The 9,554-nt window shown below is 42.0% G+C and overlaps 1 protein-coding gene across 20 annotated transcripts in view; it reads right to left on the reverse strand.

Moving 5' to 3' along the window:
* LRRFIP2 (LRR binding FLII interacting protein 2) overlaps positions 1–7,947 on the reverse strand; it is a 124,028-nt gene extending 116,081 nt beyond the window's left edge. For 5 of the 20 annotated variants that reach the window (XM_057554806.1, XM_057554805.1, XM_057554803.1 and 2 more), the window contains exon 1: positions 7,659–7,944. The gene's annotated coding sequence lies outside the window, so the exon portion shown is untranslated. Of the gene's footprint in view, positions 1–4,987; positions 5,145–7,658 lie in introns of all 20 variants that reach the window. The other 15 variants (XM_057554798.1, XM_057554797.1, XM_057554795.1 and 12 more) reach the window with 11 other exon arrangements.
* Positions 7,948–9,554: the final 1,607 nt, after the last annotated feature.

Below are 9,554 nucleotides of genomic sequence, written 5' to 3' on the forward strand. Positions count from 1 at the left end.
CCCTGGTCTGGGAAGATCCCACATGCCACGGAGCAACTGGGCCCATGAGCCACAACTGCTGAGCCTGAGCGTCTGGAGCCTGTGCCCCGCAACGGGAGGGGCCGCGATAGTGAGAGGCCCGCGCACCGCGATGAAGAGTGGCCCCCGCTTGCCGCAACTAGAGAAAGCCCTCGCACGAAATGAAGACCCAACAGAGCTAAAAATAAATAAATAAATAAAGTAGCTATTAATTAAAAAAAAAAACTTTTGTGCATCAAAGTACACTATCAACAGAGTAAAAAAAAATCAACCTATGGAATGGGAGAAAATATTTGCAAATCATATATCTGATAAGGGATTAATAACCAGAATATATAAAGAACCCCTAAAACTCAACAACAACAACAACAAAAACAACCCATTCAAAGATGGGCAAAGGACTTGAATAGATATTTCTCCAAAGAAGATATACAAATGGCCAAAAAGCATGTGAAAAGATGCTCAACATCACTAATCATTAGGGAAATGCAAGTCAAAATGCAATGAGATAGCACCCCACACCCATTAGGATGGCTATTATTTTTAAAAAGAAAAAAAGATATAAAGAAAGAAAGAGAGAGAATAACTAAGTGTGTCAAGGATGCAGAGATATTACAACCCTGTACCACTGTAAAATGGCACAGCTGCTGTGGAAAATGGTATGCCAATTCTTCAAAAAATTAAACATAGAATTACTATATGATCCAGCAATTCCACTTATGGATATATACCCAAAAGAAATGAAAGGAGGGACTCAAACAGATATACACTTGTGTTCGTAGCAGCATTATTCACAAGAGCCAAAAGGTGGAAGCAACCCAAATGTCCATTAACAGGTGAATGGATAAACAAAATATGCTATATATCTATATCTATATGATGAAATATTATTCAGCCTCAAAAAGGAGTGAAATTTTCATACATGCTACAACATGGATGAAGTTTGAGGACATTATGCTAAGGGAAATAAACTAGTTTTTAAAAGACAAGTACCACATGAGTCCACTTATATGAGGTACCTAGAGTAGTCAGATTCATAGGGACAGAAGGTAGAATAATGGTTACCAGAGGCTGGGGGGAATGAGGATTATTGTTTAATGGGCACAAAGTTTTCATTTGGGAGGATGAAAAAGTTCTGGGGATGGGTGGTGGTGATGGCTGCACAACAATGTGAATGTACTTAATGCCACTGAATTGTATACTTTAAAATGCTGAAAATGGTAAATTTTATGTTATGTGTATTTTACCACAACTAAAAAACCACTTTGGATAGAGAGCAAAAGATGAGTGTAGTAAGACAGGAGGACAGCGACCCTCTCATTTCCTTGACTATCCACTTAGACACAGTGATAACTGTGATAGGGGAAAAACATCTCATCTAAACCTACAATGAATTTTTTTCCCCCTATTTTTAGTCCTATAATCTATGCATCACTTAACTGGAATACTTTTTTTTTTTAATAGAAACAACATGTATGCTTACTAATTATATTGTAATTATACAATAAATATTACAATAAATGCAATAATTATATTGTTTGTTATCATAAATGATTAAACCATTTAACAGAGAAATAAACATTTTAACATCCTAATCCTCTGCACACAGCATACTCTACTTAAGGTAGAAATCAGACAGCCAAAAAACTGCTCCTAGCTGTTAAAATGTTTCTATTGAGGAAAGTGGGAGATGTAGAAAGAATAACAATGTGATCAGAACAAGCAACTTAAAAGTTAAATTTGTTTCCTAAAGCAGTAAAGACATTTTGTATCAAAAGTAGTTAAAATTTTGGTGTTCATAATGAAAGAAAACTAAGATATGGAGGGTTCAAATTGAAAGCACTGGAAAAAGATGACTATGATTTTAAAGTAATAATCTACTTCTGAGAAAATAAAAACACCCTGATAAGCCGTTGCACTCCAAGGTTTTCCCAGCCTCTTTTCCGCTCTCTCCCCTCTGCTCTGTTCTGATCCCACTCTTTTAGGAGGAGGAGGGAAAGGCCGAAACAGGGAAGGGATATAATAAGATAATAGGAATAAACCAGATAATAGGAATAGAGAAGAGAGAAAAATATTACAATTATTTTTTCTCCTCACACTGAATACTAAATACATCATCATCATCAAATGCTAACAATCCAAATTTCTGAGGGCAAGAAAAACTCAATTTCCTGGAGTGTCAACCTAGCCTAAGGCAAAAGAAAGGAAACTATCTGCAGGCTTTGCATCTATAAATTAAGTCTGTATGCCAAATTCTTCAAACAACCTCCACTCTAATCCAAGGCTGCGGATAAATAGGGTGACATGAACCTTGATCAAAAGACTGGCACACTAAGCTCTTTAACAGCTTTCTAGCCTAAGAAGTGAGATCAGTTAAAGAACTTCAAACCCAAGTACTTTATTCACTAAGTACAGAAACACCAAGGTTTTCATGAGAAAGCACCTGGTACAGAAAGAAAGGCAGCTATGCTGGGACACAGCATCTGGTAATACGCAAGAGTTTAAAGAGATAACTTCCTGATATTACACATGCTACTGTACAGTTCTATGGGAAGAAGAGAATGAGAATTTGGGAAGAAGCTGATTTCTCTGTATAAACTCAAAATAATCCTGTAAAACAGCCCATCATTCCCAGTGTCCTTTTGATCCCAGGGACAAGTGTGAAGGTCTCTGAAGTGGACTACTATTTCAACTCGGGGCACGGCCTCCCTGTGTGGGTAACAGTAATGTTTTTCCCCTGTTGTAAAACATTTGACTGATCCCCGCCAAACACCCTCAGAACCAGACATGACATCAATACTGGTACGATCCTGTGCTCTTCTTTGTGCACATTTTTCTAAAATGCTGGCCTCGTTAGTTTTCCTTAATCATGCTCATTCCCTAAAAAGGGAAGACCAAAAAAAACTGGATCCTAGGATACGCATGCTAAGCACATTTTCACCCCAAAACTTAGCCTTAATCTTCTGAAGGCAAATGTCCTTTATAAGCTCCCTCTTCTGCTGTTGCCACTTTTCCTAAACCGCAGGCCTTCCTGACTTGCAGTGGGGCCAGGATAGATGGTGGTTATGTGGTGGGTTCTGTCAGACGCGCTTTGACAAGGCCTCAGAACAGACCCTGGGCACCAGCCAGGGAAACTGCCACTCACAAGTTCCAACTTCATCCTCTTATGTTAGTCCCTCAGCACTTTTTTTTTTTCCACTAGTCTCTCTCATTTTAAAAGGGCAAAGATTCCTGAACTTCCTCCCGGTCATGAGTGAGCTGTGTAACATTGAAATTAAAAATGTAAACCTCCCTTACTCTGCTCACAAACACTTTGAAGAATAAAGATTAAATCTGTACCTACCTTTTGCCTTGAGAAATTAATCCATCAATAGCACTTTGGTTTGCAAAAGGATTTTTGGATCTCAAACCCCACAGAGGTTTATTTTATTAGGAATAGACTAGGCTACGGATGATAAAGGAAGAGAGAAGGTAGGCCGTTTATTTCCCATGTGACTAGCAATATGGCAGCAGACTTCTGCAGGGCAAGAAGTAAAACTATATACAATGTTTTTAATTGATATTGGTCATCAAATCCTAAGACAATCAAGCTACTACAAAAGGCACTCATTTAACTAGTATTACCAAATATAAATGAAGTAGTTCGTCTGTAATAGCACAGTCTTCAAGGTACAGTACTTTTACCTTTACCGGTACAAATAAAATTACCCAGCTGTCACTCTAAAATGTTTAAAATTACCTTATAAAATACATTTACAGTATATTTTTAAATTATGAGGATAAAGAATACAAAGTAATTAAGCACTCTTTTCTCCTACAAGGTTAAGAAAAAAGGTAACTTCTATTATAAAATAAATCCCAATATAAGCTTGAAATAAATTTTTAAAATTTCACAATTTAAGTCCGAACCTTACACTCACACTTTCAGAAATAAATTCCATATACACACTTATGCACTAGAGCAAAGACTTACATATGAGTTGTTCCTTACAGCAGTGTTAGTGGAAAGCTAAAAACAACCTAAATGTCTGTTAACAGAGAATGTTAAAATAAATTATGGAAAATGAACAAGCTATGGTTCATCTACACTAGGCAGGACATCCAGTCTTTTTAAAAATTAGCTGGACATATGTGCTAATATACAATGATCTCTAAGACATATCAAGGGTAAGAATAAAAGTTATAGGACATTTCTCCTAAACACAGGTGATTACATATGTAAGAGAAAATTTGGAGAGAGATACACAGGAAACCATTAAGAGTGGTTGCTTGGATTATGTAGTCGGTGTAGGGGGTGGGGGAAGAAGGCTAGAAGTTTATTGTGGAAAGAAAATTTCCTTTTCACCATATAACATTTTCTTTTTAAATGTTTAGCAATTTTTAAAAGTCCCACAAACATCTACTGAACCCATAAGTGAGCACTCCCCTTCTATGGATGCCATTTCTTCCCTCTTCTTCTTTTTTTTAACATTAATTTATTTATTTATGGCTGCACTGGGTTTGCACATGGGCTTAGTTGCTCTGCTGTATGTGGGATCTTCCCGGACCAGGGATCGAACCCATGTCCCCTGCATTGGCAGGCAGATTCTTAAGCACTGCACCACCAAGGAAGTCCCTTCCCTCTTCTTAACCATCCATACTCTTATCTACTGCTCTCCCCACCACTAGACCAAAACAAAAGCATACATATGGAGCAAATCTCAGAGCTTCTACAAGAAATAGAATTCTCTCTCCATTCCCCAACCAAAATAAAGATATAATAGAATTACTGAAAAAGTATTAGCATACAATAAACCCAGTTTTTAGCCCAGTGTTTGATTCCTTTTAAGTGTGGCTTAATTTATTGTAGGCCAGAAAGTTTTTTAAGGTGAAAGCACAATGTGCAACACACAAAAAATCATTTCTAATGGTGTCCTATCTATTACCTTAAAGGAAAGAATAGAGAAAAAGCCAAAGTTATTTTACTCACAGGGTAAATTTTGCTCAATTCCTTCCTTCTGAAGTTTTAAAAGTTGAGTTTTGAATGATGGTCATAAAGTCTTTATTTGCAAACTGGATAAGGTGGTACATTTTTCCTGTTAAAGGACCATCTCTCCGTTCAGATTCTCCAGAGAGAAAGCAACCACCTAAAAGGAAAAGGCTATGAAATGGTCTCTACTTTGTAGGTGCAATGGAAAGTACTTCTATGGTGGGGACAGAAGAACTGTATTTCCTCTAAAATGATCCTCACAGACATTCCCAACAAGCTATAGGGAGTTTTTTTTAAAAATATATTATCATCAATTCTGTTCCTCTTCAAACTAGGAGCAGGGTAAACAATTCACAAACAGCTCTGCAAGAAACTGCTCCCTCTCTCTCATTTCTAGTAAAGATCAGTTTTTGGTTTTGTTTTGAGAGAAACAGACTCTACTTTGCCAAATATATTCCCCATATCACTTTTTTCCTTCATTGTGGATATGCTTAAATCCTGACCTAAGAAGGCTTCTCTTGCATATCTACCTATCAGGACTGTCAGTTCAGGCGGTTTCCACAAGGGATTTTCCGAAAGGGAATAGCTGTTCACTGGAAACTGAAACTCTTAAGTCACTATTAGCTGGACACAAATCAAAAGCAACATTAGGGAACGCTCTGAATATAAGAATGGATATCCAAGGAAATAAGACGCGGAAATTTAGTCAAAGAATTAAAGGAATTTAGTAAGCAAGACCAACAGGGTAAACTTACCATTACTTTATAACTGATAACTAACTAAAGTTCCTTATAAATCAAAATCAAGGTAAAATAAGCTGCCTTCCAAAAAGAAGAAAAAGAAAAGAAGGCTAAGAGTATTAAGAACGCTGTGATTCAAAGTCATTTTGCTTAGCAACACTTTAAAAGCCAAAAATGATCAAATTACATTTCTGCAATAAAAAGTTATTTCTAGTTTAAAACGAATTCATTCCAATAATGAATCACCGCTTCAATACACACTTTCTTCTCTATCAGAACTTAAATATGAGCTCAGCATACTCTCATTGCACATTTTTAAGGGCAGATTCCCCCAAATGGGTAAGGCCTTTCACTCAAGACTCTTCTGTGTACCGCAGATTCTTTCAGTGAAGTTTTTCCTGCCTTAAAGATGGTAGCTCTCCTTTTCACCGACATTTATTTTGTTTCTGGACACTTATCTTCCTTCATTTATCTTCCCACATTTGGGGAAAAAAAAAAAAAGAAGAAAGTGGGTAAAATCACAACAGTCCACTTAGGAACTAACAAACTATTCTAAATCCAAAGCTTCTGCAAAAGTTCACTTTTTATTTCCTTACCATACTTCATGACAATAAATATGCAGCAACAAACCTAACAAAGCATCAATACAACACTTTCTATGAGCAAAGGCATCTAATTAAACAGGCAGTAACAAACTTCTAGCTTTCCTCTATTCCAAGTTTAAGATCCATATCAATGATTCACAAAGCGAGTGACCTAACTTCCTAAATGAATCACACTTTCCGAAATTCTTATTCTACATGAGTATAGTACTGGGTCATCATCTCTACATGTGTTAAACAGAGCATGATGTTTGTTAAACAGGGTTAATTCTGCAAGACCTTCAAACCACAGCAAACGTCAAGTCCCTGCCAACTAACCCTTACCTGCAACACTTTGTCTTTTCCAACAATTGCACCTCTTCATACAGAAGCATCCCCCAAATAAACATTTTAACCTTGAAACAATGTTATTTTAAACACTAATTAAGAACTGATCCATCCACACCCCGCTCTCCATCTCTGTTGTTCCATTACTGTATCCACATTCTCTTCCCATTGTGATGCCATGAAAAGTAACGGGCACTGTTATCCTTACATACATCTTTTAATCAATGAACCTACGCTGCAGCTTTTCTTTTTAGGACAGAAATGCTGAGTCATTAAATGGAAACTCAAAGAAAATACGCTACAAAGAGTTACAGTTTAGGATGCAATATTTCCCTGGCCAGGTCTCCGCAGCCTGATATTTGTATCTCCCACGGTGGAAAAAGTAGAGCAAACACTTGCACTTTTCCGTCCCCTCGAAGAAAGAAAAAGACGGGTTTCCTTAGGTCCTCCAGCTTCCTGCGGGATATCCACGGGCACGAGAAGCAGGCCTGGCTGGAGCTATATAGCTTAACAATCTGGGTGTGAATAACACCTCGCATTAGTCAAGCATTAACCCTGACACTCCTAACAAGCGCCTGTTATGCCCGCGCTTCAGTTCGGGTCAAGGAAGAAGAAGAAAAAAATCCCACAAAAGCGCTACGCCCTCCACCGGCCTGACACCCTTCCCCGGAGTGGCCGGTCGGGTACAGAACCGAGGGAGTGCCGCGCCCGGGGAGCAGGAGGAGCCCCGAGCACTCGAAGCGGAGAGACAGCGGCCCGAGTTCATTTCTCCCACAATGGGAGTAACGCCGTCCCAGCTCGCGGACCGAGGCTGCGCGTTCGAGACCCGGCGTGAAGCCCGAGGACGCCGCAGGCAGGGGGCGACCTCGACCCCGGGGCCCGCCTGGGGGCCCGGCCCCCAGCAGGAGTCCGCGGCGGCGCGGACCTCGCCGGGCTGCAGAGGCCGGGAAGGCGGCCCCGCTCCCCGCTCCCCTCCTGGCCGGCGGGAGGAGCGGCCCTTACCTGTCTCCGGGCGCGGGCTATGGCTGCGACGCCGCCCGGGAAGGGCCGGAGCGCAGCTCGCCGGCCGGGAGCCCGCCGGGGCGAAAGGCGAGGGGCGCGAGGGGCGGACTCGGTCCTGGGTCCCCGGCCAGGCGGACCGGGCTGGATGCGGCGGCTCCCGGCGCCGGCAGCCGGTCAGTCAGTCACGCCGATGTCCCTCGGCGCCGCGGCTGAGACAGCGGGAACCGGCCCCCAGGCGGAGCCGCAGCCCGAGCGGCGGGCGGCGGAGGCGGAGGAGGGGCGGGGCCACAGTGTCGACGACCCGCTCACCCGGAAGCAGTTGTGGTCGCGGTGGCGCGCGCTGCGGGACGGGCTTGTCCCTCAGCGGCCGGCTACGCACCGCCTGTGGGAAAGAGGTTTGGGACCGCGGGTAAGGTGGAGGCCCGGGCGGCCTCCCGAGGTGGCTCCTCCGGGCCCGCGGGGCCCACCCAACCCCTCCGCCCCCAGGACCGGGTCCGGGAATGTGAATTGATGCGCGTGCCCGTTCGAGGCAGCCCCTGCCCTGGTCACCTCCAAACTGTCCGGCCTAGTGGGCTTGGGTGAGTGGGCCCGGGTGGCAGTTCTAACGGTAGGAACGAAGGTGGGTGGGTGTGGTCGAAATGCTGAAAGCCTTATTTCCAAAATGAATGATTTTGAAATGATTTCCGGAGAAGAATGCTGGGGGCGAGGGGGGAAGACTATAGAGTCCGTTAAATATCTGATGGACACGGACCTGTCCTTCATTCCGGAAGTATCTCTCGAGATCCACCAGGTTCAAGGCCCTGGAGAAAGACCAGGGTCCTGCGCTTTGGGAAGCTCATCTTCTAGTAGGGTAGACGGATTTAAGCAAACAAGGCAATGACAGATTGCGATGCGGCGCCGCAGGAAATACACAAAGGTGATGAGAGATTTTGTGGGCGAGACCTCTGGCAGGTTGGAGAAGACCTCTAGAGGGAAGTGGTAGTTGAGCAGCCTCCTGGGAAGAAGGCACGAAATACACTTCGACACCACTTTACATCCAGGGACTGCAGGTTCCAGAACCCCCTGAATAAGCCCACAATTCCATGTTAAGAACCTGGCTCTAATGCCTTCCAAGGGCTGTTTCTCTGCTGCCCACCCATGCGATTTCAGAAGGCTTGTGCTCTCCCTTTAGAGTTCATGAGGGCTGGAGTATGGCACTGCGAGGGAGGCATGAACTAGGGAACTTTGGTCTCTAGGCAGTGAGACATCAACAGGTGGCTTCATCACAGGAGAATTATCATACCATCAGCCTTGAAAGACAAAATCTCTAACCTCGCGCTTTCTCTTTCCATGTCACTATTTTGCTCAGACCTGTGAGCAAATACTGAAACCATGGTTTTCACCTGGGATCAAGAGGGGCTTAATATTCCCGAAAGATCATACTATGTTATGATCTGAATAAAAGGATTAATGACATATTTTTGCTAAATCAGTTAAAGATAAAATAAAAAGCGGACTTTCAAGAGAGAACCCATTCAGGTACCTGAATAATACCAATAAATCCAATAATGTTTATTAAATATTAGTTTAAGTTTATATAACTGCATAATTAATGGAAAGATTGGGTAATATTAGGATTAGATGCTCTTACTTTTTTTTATTTTACTCCTTAGCCACTTTTTTTGGCTCATACCAAACTAACAGAGAAAGAAAGGTTTTGCCATATCTTCTGGGAAAACTGGGAGGAAGCTCACACTTACTGACTACCTACTATTTGCACAGCATTGTACTAAGCTATTAAATATATTATCCCTTTCAGTACTAGGACCAACCTTGAGATATGGGGATTATTATACCCATTTTAGTAACAAAGACATTGAGATTCAGAGCAATTATGACTTGCCTAAGGTAACAAAA

This window comes from Balaenoptera acutorostrata, chromosome 10 (assembly GCF_949987535.1).
Source record: "Balaenoptera acutorostrata chromosome 10, mBalAcu1.1, whole genome shotgun sequence".
NCBI lineage: Eukaryota > Metazoa > Chordata > Mammalia > Artiodactyla > Balaenopteridae > Balaenoptera > Balaenoptera acutorostrata.